This window comes from Camellia sinensis, chromosome 9 (genome assembly GCF_055761805.1).
Source record: "Camellia sinensis isolate YWXY chromosome 9, ASM5576180v1, whole genome shotgun sequence".
NCBI classification, from domain to species: domain Eukaryota; kingdom Viridiplantae; phylum Streptophyta; class Magnoliopsida; order Ericales; family Theaceae; genus Camellia; species Camellia sinensis.
In genome coordinates this window covers 141,833,579-141,846,711 of record NC_138969.1, presented here as the reverse complement: position 1 = coordinate 141,846,711, position 13,133 = coordinate 141,833,579, and positions in this window count along the sequence as shown.

Here is a 13,133-nt window from a genome sequence, read left to right as displayed (position 1 = left end):
GGATTCGCCCATTGGGAGCACATATTGATCATTATGGTGGAACTGTTTCAACTTTGACCATTAATAGGGGTATATTGTTGGGGTTTGTTCCTTCTGGAGACTCTCAGGTTTTGCTATGTTCAGGACAGTTTGAAGGAGAAGTTAGGTTCAGGTTTTAGACCCTAGTCCCATAGATCAAATTGTAGAGGGTTTCGAGGGCTCCGATTTAATCTGAACAAATTGAAATTTTGTTGCCGAAAATTTTTATTTTCTTGGAAGCTCTTGGATCGAAGTAGAGGTTTTTCCTACACTTCTTTATGAACTTTTACTTGATTATATAGAGTTTAGAGTTGTATATAATTTAATTAGAATTTTTGGAAAATTTGTGATTTATTTGCTTAAAAGGGAAATTTTGAGAAAAATAAAGAGTTGATACCCAAATTGCGAAAGTGTAAACTTGGAATATGCTTGTAAGGTTATGAACGAGCTATGTTTTAAATTTGAACAAAAATGGATTTCGACTCGATTGGTTTTAAAATTTTTACCGGTTGGTGACCAAAAGAGCGTTTTTAAAGAAAACAAAGGAATTACGTTTAAATTTGGGGGCTTTTGACCAAAATAGGATGTCATAGTTGAATAATGCTTGGAGAATGAGTTTGGAAAGAAAATGATATTTTCTTGAGTATTAACGATATTATTTTGCTTAATGTATCTGTTGGAATAAAACCGACACGGTTAGAAATGGACCTTGAGAGGTTACCGGATGTGATTGTGATATGAAAACTAGTGTAGTTGTTCATATTTGATGAGATGTGGAATAGATTGTATTTATCAGAATTTTTAGAATTTAATTGTTTAAATATCTGTTTAGAAATATCTGTCTTGGGTTATCGGTAGAGGATAGCCATGATTGTTGTAGAAATGCATGAGACTTAGGTAAATTGAACCACATTCCTTATTTGTTGCATTGGACATAGCATTACATTCATTTCATTGGAAATGTATCTGTTTTTGAGAAATGTTTGAAAATGTATCTATTTGCGAAAAGATGAATTCTTAGTGAATCTGGGTAGGGGGTGTGGAATCGCGCAGTTAGGTGTCGAGCCTTCCAGTTTACTAGTAAAAATGACAGTGGTAGTGCATTAGGGCCTACTTGCAGACATTCACCTAGAGATTCACAGAGTCTGTATTCATGTAACATATATGGTTTGAAATGGAAATGGTTTTATATCTGTTGTTACATCTTAGCATTGCATGCTTTATAAAGAGAGAGATAAATTGTTTTATCATGAGCCTGACATGAGCATACTCCTCTTTAGTCTTGTGATGGTTCATATGTTGTGTAGTGTATCGCTACTGGGCTGTGGCTCACTCTATAAGAGAAACCATTTCAGGTATAGGTGCTATGCCTCTGCCAAGGCATTGACTTGGGAGGACTTGGAGCTGAGGCTTCATTTTTGTTTTATTGTTATTTGTTGAATGTAAGCCCAGGGCTGTATTTGCGTTGAGTTGAAACTCCATTATGTATAACCAAGAATGTTCTTCGATAAATTTGTAAGCCTATAGGGCACTTATTATCTGTTTGGCTTCCATTTCATACTTGTTGTAAAATGTATGCTTGGGATTGGAACTGGGGTATTGTGATGAATAGATTGTATTTGGCATTTGGGATTTAATGGAAATGGATGTATAGAATAGTTAGCTATATATATGTATTTGTCTATCAGGTGGGTTTTGTAGCATAAATAGATATACCCTGTCCAATTTTTGGGGCGTTACAGATGTAAAGTCAGAAGCCTTCCTCTAAACCACTTGCTATTATTCCAACCAGTCAATCTATTGTTGCACCCCCAATTAATCTAGTCAAGAGATACCAAATTCTTGGTACTATTCTCAAACCTATTTACACCTCTGCTCTTGCCACTAACTCCTTTGCTTCCCAATCAATTACGTCCATGCCTCTTAATTATCCATACCGGTCAACATGAAGAACATATTGGTGGTATTTGTTTTAGGGGATTGAGCCATGGGATTGGACTAATAGTCCATCCGGACTAATAGTCTATTGTTTGGTTTAAAATTTTTGTATCGGACTATTAGTTCCAAATTTATTGGACTTTTGTGCCTCATAGGGGGGTAGGACATAAATGGGGGGATAACGGAGGATATGTGATTAGGTGGTGAAATGATCATTTTGATCATCTACTATTTAATTACGTTTTATATTTAGTAAAATTCAATAAAATTTAAATGTCTCAATTTAAAAATAAAATAATTTATTTAATTTTTATTGAGGTTTTATTTATTTAATTTTTTAAAATAATTTTTTATAGATATTTTATTTTTTTAATTTTTTATAGATATTTTATTGATGTTTTATTTTAAAATTTTGTTTATATTTTATTTTATTTCATTATTTAAATTTTAATAGATGTTTTATTTAATTTCATTATTTAATTATTATTATTTTTTAAAATAAAATTATTTAGAATTTTAATTAAAAAAATAACATATATTTTTATTGATATTTTTATTTATTTAATTTTTAAAAAATAAATTTATTTAATTGTGTAAAAAATAAAATAAAATAAACTTTTATTTAATTTAGCTAAAAATAATTAAAATATTAAAGATATGTTTAATATTGCTATTACTTAGTAAATAATTGGAAAGAGTAAAATAGTCATTTGAGCATTTATCCTTCTCCATCATATCCCAAACAAATATAGGATTCATATCCTATCCAACCAAATAGTCATTTTCGAATATCTAATCACATAACTAAACAAACATGGGATATAAATCCAGTCCAACCAAATAGTCCTGGGATAATGCTTCCCAAGACTAACAATCTAATGAATTTCAATCCCTCCTTATCCAATTTGTCCAAAAAAACACACCCATTATGTTCTTAAATCTCAATCACCCAAGCTTTTTTTTTTTTTTTTTTTTTATAAAGAACCAGTCCACAAAAACAATCCTACTGTCATTAACTTAGTCAAAACCTATTTCCCTCCTAATTGGCATTTCATTCCATTTCATCTAGACAAGTCAATTACCTTCAACAAAGATATCCTCTTCTATCATAAATTCATAGTCGTTAAACCATTTATGACAGAGTCAATACCAGTAAAATCATTTACTATTCTTTGTATATACACAACATTGTATCCCTTGATGAATGGGTTCTCTCTTCCTAATCATATGATACAATATAGTTATTTTGATTATATTGATGCATGGTTCAAAGTTCTCTTGCATCAAAATGAAACATATAGTCACTCTTGGTTTTTCTCCTTTGATCAGCAATTTAAGTCAAAATTTCCTTCTTGGTTTCTGAGATGTGGTCTCAACATGGTGCCATCCCAAAGATCATCCCTTCAAACCTCATGGATCAAGTCACTCATTTCTCCACAGTCTACAAATTGAGTCAACACAAGAGTCAGTTTCCAATATTGCTCCATTTTATGTCCAAATAGAAAGTTCCTTGGATATTCAAATGGCAATATTGAAGATAACATAGTCATTAGACAACATTTTGTCAAATGGTGGGATGCATTTAAAGCTCATCGCATTATTGATCAAGTCCAAAAAGAATTTCTGGTCAATATTTATGCTCTTACTCCTGCAATGGTCAAGTCTTCTTAGCAGAGCCCAACTACTTCAGTCGTTCAAGAAAGCCCACTTTCTCTCACAACAGTCGGACTTGGAAGCCCAACAGCTAGCTCCGGGCCTTCCGAATCCAAGTCATCCAGGTCAAAGCCCAAAACAAAGCTCAAGTCAAAAACAAGCAATGAAGAACTCAGCAAGATTACGAAATTACTCTTGGCCCAAGCCAAGTCACAAGATAAAGACAATACTTTAGATGAATCAGCCTCTTTTGAAGCCTCTACTAGTCATGACCTATATGGCTCCCAATACCAAGATGCTCAGGACCCATATGCTTAACACAATCATCAACATTGGATACCAAATATATTTAAAAGCTTCAATTGATACTCTTCTTTTGAGAAAAGCTGCTTTTGAATATATTTAGACTCCCAATATTCAGATTCCCAATTAGTCACTATGAAAGTCATGCCTCTCCAGATTTTCAAAAAAAAAAATGTAAAAAATCTCACCACCAACAGTAAAAAAGAGAACTTGAGAACCTTTGCAGCAGTAAATAGAGCCCATGCGACTTCACAGGTTACATTTGGCTTTCTAGCCCTTGAATTTTTTCCAGGGTGAATAGAGAGAACTTCAAGTCACCTGCTTCTCTATAAAAAGAGACCCCCTCAGTCAGAAGAGGGCATTCGAAATCTGAGAGATTTCAAAAACTCTCTCAAACTCTCTTCTTGTTATTTTCCATTTTGTAATATGTATTTTGAAGTAATGATTTCCAGTTTCTAGTAAACAATAAACAATTGTAAGTTACTCTAATTTCAGTCTATTTTAAATGAATTTTTTATTTTGATTAAAAATTTATTTAGTCTTCTTGCTTAATTAAAATATTATTTAATTTTAGTTCCGCTTTCCTAATATAAATAATTTATTTATTATATAATTTAAATGAAAATAAATGAGTTGAACTTATTCGAACTCGAGCTCGGCTTGTTTACTCAACGAGCCTAATAGTCGAGCTCGAAAACGAACCGAGTCGAGCTAGCTCGTGAACAGTTTGATTCATTTGTAGCCCCACAAATGTAGGTTTGATTTATGAAGTTGCTTTTGAAACTACTATATATGTATTGTATTTAGCAGAATTTTTTCTCAAAATCTCAAAGACCAATTTAATACAAAAATAACCAAATCAAATTGGTAGGAAAAAGAAAGTTGTATTGTTAGGTTTTTGTGAGTGTTGATTTTTGACCTCACAACCAAATGGGAAACTTAGCTAGAGAGCACGCCGCAGAATAGATTAAGCCAACACATGCACACAAAAAGACAAGAAATACCGCAGTGGCTCATCCACCTGGAGATATTCCGACGATCAAGTTAGTCAACTTATCTCTCAAAGATATCAACACAAGCACACAATTCATAATTAAAAAGCATACCTTAGACCCACTAGGGTGCTTACTTTTATAACCAATAGTGCCCTCATTTCCTAGAAGTCTTACTTCGTTGGACTCTATCTTTTATAATGATATCAATTATCCAAGACTCTTCTTATTTGTATTAGGATCAACCCTTTCAATAGTCCAACCTTACCCATATAAAGAGTCTGTTATCATCTAGGACTCTAGTCCTTCATTCAAACATCTCGGGTGTAGATGTGGTTTGACTACACCTCGTCCAATCAGAATCACCCACGTGGCACTTCGGCTAACCGCCTAGGCCACGTGGACAACTCAAAATTTGTCCCACATAATTTTCAACCAGTGATCTTTGTGGATGTGAATTGTGAGAACCGAATAATTGGACTTACTAATCGATAAACAAGGCACATCCAAGCCCATCTTGGATGGGCCAAACTTAGAAAGGCCCACTAGGCTCAAATAGTTTATTGTTGAGTAAATCCAAGGGTGGCCGAAGTACATTCCGAGTACAAGACACAATGTTGGGGCCTAATAAGTAAGAGAAATCGACGCAATGATCCTTTTTAAGTAGGGCCAAGCTGTCCTTTTCCAGAAGTACAGTACGGGGATGGGTTTTGACATGAAAATGATGAAAAGCTACGAGAGGAAATATCTACATACATATCTTTACAAAAGGAAGATAATGGTGAAGGAGAAGGTATGCTCTAAGAACTTACCCCTTAAGAATATAAATACTACTTCCTCTTTTCTGAAGGACTAATTTGTTCGTCGAAGTGGTAATTCCGGCATCCCCGACCGAAGTACTTTCTTATTTCAGATAGCAGAACGAGGATCTTCCAAAGGCTTGTTTGGAGTGAAGAAGTATCGTAAAACCACCCCTCACATGAATAAATTACTTCGTGTGCTTATCATTTGATTTGAACATAATATGCTACAATTTTAAAAAAGAAAAAAAAATTCTTTGAATTTGTTGTTTCTTTGTATTGGGTATTGGATGATCTAAGGATGTTAAACTATTCGAAGACGATGAGAGTTTCTTCTTCCTCCACTGGGAGGGTTTAGCCTACGACTGCAATGGATGAGACGTGGGAAAGGGTCGCTGCTAGTGAAGGGGTGAGGAGGGATGAGGAAAAAGAGAGGGAAGATGCATAGTTTTTTTTTTTTTTTGCTCAAGTAAAATGATGTCATTTTGATTATTTTCAGAAAAATTGCAGAGAGAGCAACTGTAGATGATTCGAACGCTTAATTTACGTAGTTCCTATACGTTTCAAAGTAGGAAAATGATATATAAGTTCACATTTTAGACTCACTTTTTAAATTGAATGATGTATAAGTGAGATAATTAGAAAAAACATTAGAGAGAGAGAGAGAGAGAGAGAGAGAGAGAGAGTTGTCTTAAATATTTTAACACATTGCCACATTATTGGGTCTAAAAAATGGGCCTAATTTTTTTGACTACAATAGCACTACTTTTCAAAGTAATGATATTTAAATAAAAAATTTATATTAAATTTATATTGAGAATGATATAGCTTAATATGTATGGGTCATACACTTTAACGCAACATATTTATGAAGATGAATTTTATTTATAAAAATGATATTATCACTGAGAGGGTAATTTTTGGTGAAAATTGGGCCGAGCTATGAGGTGGACTTTTTGGCCCAAAGTACGAAGGACTGGGTAAAAAGGGCAGAGAAGTTACTCCGGCCTAAGAGAGATAAAGTTACTCCGGCCAAAAGAGATGAAGTTACTTCGGCTCAGGAATTGTAAAGCTACTTCGGTCCGGAAGCAACTTGAAGTTAGACTGGTCTTGGAGTTATACCGGTCTTGGAGTTATACCAGTCGCGAATCGTTGGTTCGGTCTAAACCGTACCATGAGTTATACATGGAAAGTCGAGATAGGAAAGAGTAAACGGAAGAACCGAACTAAGTATAGTTCGGCCTACGTTGCGGCTCAACATAGCCAGTTTTACTTCGATCAAATGGTAGTTCGGCCATGGTAGAAGCCATCCCACTTGGTTTAAGCAGTGGGGGAGGGTGTAAAAGGATAAGCATTATCCTGTAGGAGTATGAATCCTAGGAGGACTCTGCATGGAGGAATAAAAGTCCTACTAGGATTGTGCCATTCGAAACCTATAAAAGCTCACAAACATCACCTTGGAGGAGGTAATACAAAAACACAACATACAATTTTGCTTTCTGAATACATTGAGCTTTGTCTATTCGTCAAGTTTGCTGACTTAGGCATCAGAGAGGTTTCCGGCACACACCCGCCGGCTAGCTCACGTTTGTGTTTTCAGGTAACAAAGCGACGTCGTACGGAGGAGCGTGGACTTAGTCAACAGGATTATACGAGGAGAATTATTTCTTTCCCGTACAATTGGCGCCGTCTGTGAGAAGAACAGACAGAACAAAACCTCTTGATTAAAGCTTCTCCCCTTTACGATCAATGGCACACATTGAAGAATTGCCGTAGTTCGCCGTCGACGGACTAACTCCAGATGGGGGCGCAAGGCGTGAAGGATTACCTTCTGTCCCTCCCATGGCGGACTTGGAGCCCCAACGACATAACTCCAGAAGGGATTCTAGGGGAAGGCAAAATAACAGCCCCCATCGCTCTCGTTCACAAAGTCCTGATAGGCAAAGGCGGAGGATTGACCCTCAAGCTCTAGAAGATCGCGTAAAAGAGCAAGATGAATTGATAAGAAAGATGGCGGCGGACATGGAGACCCTGAAACGCCAGATGAAGAAAAAAGAAGTGGCAACAGGAGAGGGGCGCAAAAACAAGACGCCCCCTCGCCACTCAGAAAATCGTAGTAGGAATACTACACCCTCACAAGGAGAGAGTAGAAGCCTCAGGACAGGCGACACTCAATCCTGGTCTTCCAGAACTCGTCACTCCAGGTCTGAGAGGACGAGATCTGAAAGATCATACACTGAAGGAAGCACGTATTGGCCCTCGCATTCGCACCAAACCAGACCTAGACAGACGGAATTACCCAGATCATCCGACTTACGAACCGTGCTCGAAGAGAAAGCACGATGCAAGGAGGATGCCAGGGCACGGGATCCGCAGAGAGTTTCTGCCTTACAGCGGTTGGCTCCTCGGACGCATGGAAGCGTCAAGGTTGGAATGCCAATACCGTGCCCTGCCTACGAACCAACGGACAAGGCATTAGCAAGGCTACAGACTTCATCGTTTGTTCCGGCGATTGAAAACGCGCCCCTACCATCGGGCTTCCTTCAACCAAAATTCACTACATATGAAGGGAAGACGGATCCCTACTCAAACTTGAGCCACTTTCGCCAAGTCATGGCTGTATACAGGCGAAACGAGGCCTTGATGTGCATACTCTTCCCATCAAGCCTTGGCGACCTAGGCTTGACTTAGTTCGAGAAACTTCCTGAGGGCAGCATAGCCTCTAGGGCGCAATTAGCAGAGGCCTTTGTAACAAGGTTCCGAACAAACACTAAAACTCCGGTGGAAATCGACCAACTGCTCTCCATCGACACGGGCGATAAAGAGACCCTCAAATCGTACAATAGTCGCTACTGGGAGACATTCAATCAGATTGGGGACTGCCCCACCAATCTCGCCATCGCACAGTATAAAAGAGGCCTTCCAGTTGGGAATAGACTAAGAGACTCGATTACCATGACGCCACCCCTCACTATGGAAGCCCTGATGGAAAGAGTGCATCAGCACATCAGGGTAGAAGAGGATGGCGCACGTGCCAAAGCGAAATCTAGTGCGACCGCAGTACCAGAAAAGAAGACCTCAGCAAAGGTCAATGCAGTGGATCGTCAGAGCAGAAACGGACGTGGCAGACGAGATAATGGAGAAGACCCAGATAAAAGATGGCTAAGAATCCGCACTGCCATAACCACAGTATTCAAGAAACCGATATATCGGATTCTTAGCGAAATAAGAGATGAGCCTTTCATCAAGTGGCCAGCCAAACTAGGAGAAGCTCAGAAGGACTATGACAAAAGATCGCGGTGCACCTTCCACAAAGAAAAGGGGCACCGAACTGAGAATTGCATACCATTGAGACAGCACCTGGAGGAGTTGGTGGCGGCAGGTCACTTGGACAAATACATTGAAGGAGGGACGCAGCCAACCCCCCAGGATCACAATAACCCCAACGGACTGCCAATCGACGCCCCACCTCAAGGCATTATCAATGTGATACATGGAGTCTTTGAACCTGAGCGTGTATGCGAGCTCAGAGGATCAATCAAAAAGGCTGAGCACTTTAGAGAGGTGCTAAGTGCCCAACCTGCCATCAAGAAGGGGAAAACAGAGGCAACAAACGTCATGTCTTTTTCGGATAAAGACTTGGATCGAATATACTGTCCTCACAATGATGCCCTGGTCGTCACTCTCCGAGTCAAGGATTTTGACGTCAAGTGGATTCTGATTGACCAGGGTAGTTCATGTGAAATCATGTACTACGAAACATTTAAACAACTGAAGCTGCAAGACAAGGACTTGGCGCCTGCAGTATCTCCCTTAATTGGATTCAACTCCATGCCAGAATGGCCCGTCGAAAAAATAATTCTTCCAGTCAGAGCAGGAAGCGTAACAAAACAAGTGGAGTTCTGGGTATTGAAGGTCCCCTCCACTTACAACATCATCCTGGGCAGGACATGGCTGCATGCCATGCGATCGGTGGCATCATCTTACCACCAAGTAATGCGGTTTCCCAACGACACCGGAATAATTGAAGAAGTCTATGGAGATCAGATCATGTCAAAACAATGTTTCGCCACGGTAAATGGCAGCCGCGCTGCCAAAGGATACGTTCATTTGGTGGAAGAACTTGAGAGCAATGAACTATTCGCGGACGTCGGCAAAGAGGCTGATCAGAAAGCAGTGGAGGACTTGGTGGAGGTAAAAATAGATGAGAAGAACCCGGATAAGTTCTTCTTGATCGGCTCGTCGTTGTCCAGCACTGAGAGGTTAGAGGTCTTGGAATTCTTGACCTCTAATAACGAAGTGTTTGCCTGGACACCCTACGACATGCCAGGCATTGATCCAAACTTCATCAGTCACCAACTCAATGTCCACCCATCCGCCAGGCCAGTCATTCAGCGCACTCGTAGATCGGCACTTCACCATGCCGAAATAGTGGCGGAAGAAGTAGGTAACCTGCTGGAGGCAGGAGCAATTAGAGAAGTGCACTACCCAAGATGGATCTCCAACACGGTCGTAGTGCCAAAGAAGAATGGAAAATGGCGTGTCTGCGTCGACTAAAAAACAGTCAACAAGGCATGCCCAAAAGACAGCTTTCCTCTACCACGGATAGATCAACTGGTGGACCTAACGGCGGGGCACAACTGACTTAGCTTTCTGGATGCATATAGAGGCTACCACCAAATCGACATGCATGAGCCAGACCAGGAGGTCACATCTTTTACAACTCTAAGAGGACTATACTGTTACAAGGTCATGCCCTTTGGCCTGAAGAACGCAGGGGCAACATTCCAACGGATGGTCACTAAGATGTTTGAACCATTGTTAGGCAGAACAATGGAAGCTTACATCGATGACATGGTGGTCAAAAGCAAGGATGAGAATGACCATCTTAAGGACCTAGGCGAGATGTTTGAGATCCTGAAGAAGCACAAGTTGCGCCTCAATGCGTCCAAGTGTGCATTCGGAGTAGGATCTGGCAAATTTCTGGGCTTCCTCGTGACCAACCGAGGTATAGAGGCAGACCGCTCTCAAATCAAGGCAATCCAAGATCTGGAGAGACCAAACTCAGTAAAAGAAGTGCAGCATCTCACTGGCATGGCAGCTGCACTCAACCGATTCATAAGCAGGTCGTCAGATAGACTACGACTATTCTTTCATGCCTTAAAGGCCAAGTTTGAGTGGGATGAAGAATGCGACCAAGCTCTGGAAAGCTTGAAGGAATATATGTCTTCCCCACCACTGCTTGTTACCCCAGTACCTGGAGAAGAACTCTTCTTGTACCTGGCAGTCTCTCAACACCCAGTTAGCGCAGTGTTGGTTCGAGCAGAGGGAATCCAACACTTGCCCATCTATTATGTCAGCAAGACTTTGCTGGGAGCCGAAACAAGGTATTTGCCACTGGAAAAACTGGCATTAGCCTTGATGATGGCCTCCAGAAAATTGGCACACTACTTTCACCCCCATACCATAGTCATCCTCACAGCTTTCCCACTAAAAGCTTTGTTTGAGAGGGCGAACTTTTCAGGAAGAATTTTGAAGTGGGCAGTAGAGTTGGGACAATTCGACATCAAGTTCCAACCCAGGACCGCAATAAAAGCCCAATCTTTGGCAGACTTCATAGCAAAATTTTCTCCTGGAAGTCATCACATCTGCCCAGTCGACCTAACTGACACAACTGAACTAGGGACGGAAGTTGACGCCGGAATAACACAAACCCTAGTAGAGGATACTCAGTCAAACCCCAAGGCAGACCAGACTAAAGATAACAAGGAAGAAACAAACCAATGTTCACCAACAGTACAATCAGATGGCGAGGGGCAGACAGCAAGCATGGACCTTGAAGAGAACACCATTCTTGACCCCACGACATCATCTGACCCCTCCACTTGCTGGAAGTTATTCGTTGGTGAGATGTGGAAGCTCTTTGTGGATGAAGCATCCAACTGGCATGGTGCAGGACTCGACATAGTCCTCATCTCACCAGACGGCCTGGTTGTAAAGCAAGCAATAAACCTCAGCTTTCCAGCATCAAACAATGAAGCAGAGTACGAAGCGCTTCTCGCAGGACTCAAATCAGCATATTACATGAAGGCCACCGAACTAATGGTCTACAGCGACTCACAGCTGGTGGTAAATCAAATTTCTGGCGACTATGAAGCGAAGGATGATAGGATGGCCAAGTACCAAGAGTTGGTCAGAACAGAAATCAAGAAATTTGAAGTAGTAAGGATAGAGCAAATCGGCAGGGAGGAAAACAGCAGAGCAGACGAACTAGCGGGCTTCGCCTCAATGGCAGATTCCTCTATACCTCATCCACTACTAATCGACTATCTACCTAGACCAAGCATAGAAGACCCCGAAGCAGAAGAGGTATGTTGCACAGAACTAGGCCCCTCTTGGATAGATCCCATCATCCTGTTCTTAAAAGACGGCATCCTACCAGAAGAGAAAAAAGAAGCCAACAGAATAAGAGCGAAGTCACAGCGATTTTGGCTCTCCCCATCCTTGGCTTTATACAAGAAGTCATTCTCAGGACCTTACCTAAAGTGTGTTCACCCCAGCAAAGTGGAAGCATTCTTGTTTGAAATACACGAAGGGGTGTGCGGAAGCCATCAAGGAGGAAGATCGCTAGCTTACAGGGCCATTTCACAAGGATACTGGTGGCCATACATGCAAGCAGACTCAGAGAAATATATGAAGAAGTGTGAGAAATGCCAAAAATTCGCACACCAAATACATCAACCAGCCAGAGAACTCCTACCATTGACTAGCCCATGGCCTTTCGCAATGTGGGGCTTGGACATAGTAGGACCACTTCCAACAGCACCCAGCAACAGGAAGTTCTTTCTCGCAGCAACTGACTACTTCACAAAGTGGGTGGAAACAGAAGCATTGGCATCAATCAAAGAAAAAGATGTGAAGAAGTTCGTTTGACAGAATATCATCACTCGTTTTGGCATACCAAAAGCCTTAATTTCAGACAATGGCACTCAGTTCGACGGCAGAATCTTTAGAGGCTTTTGTGAAGAATACAAGATAGAGTTCTACAATTCTACACCGGCATATCCTCAAGCAAATGGCCAAGCAGAAGCATCAAATAAAGTTGTCTTGGATGGACTGAAGAAAAGGTTAGAAAAGGCAAAAGGCAAGTGGGCGGACGAACTTCCTCATGTTTTATGGGCTTACCGCACCACATCTCGACGATCAACAGGAGAGACACCATTCTCCTTAGCTTACGGAATGGAAGCAGTAATCCCACTGGAAGTTGGCCTCCCCACAATTCGAAGCGAAAATTTTGATCCAGACTTAAATGGAGAAGCCATAACACTGGAACTCGACCTTGCAGAAGAAAGAAGAGAAAGAGCACTGGTTCACATTGCTTCATACCAACGAGAGTTAATTAGAAAATACAACAAAAAGGTGCATCCAA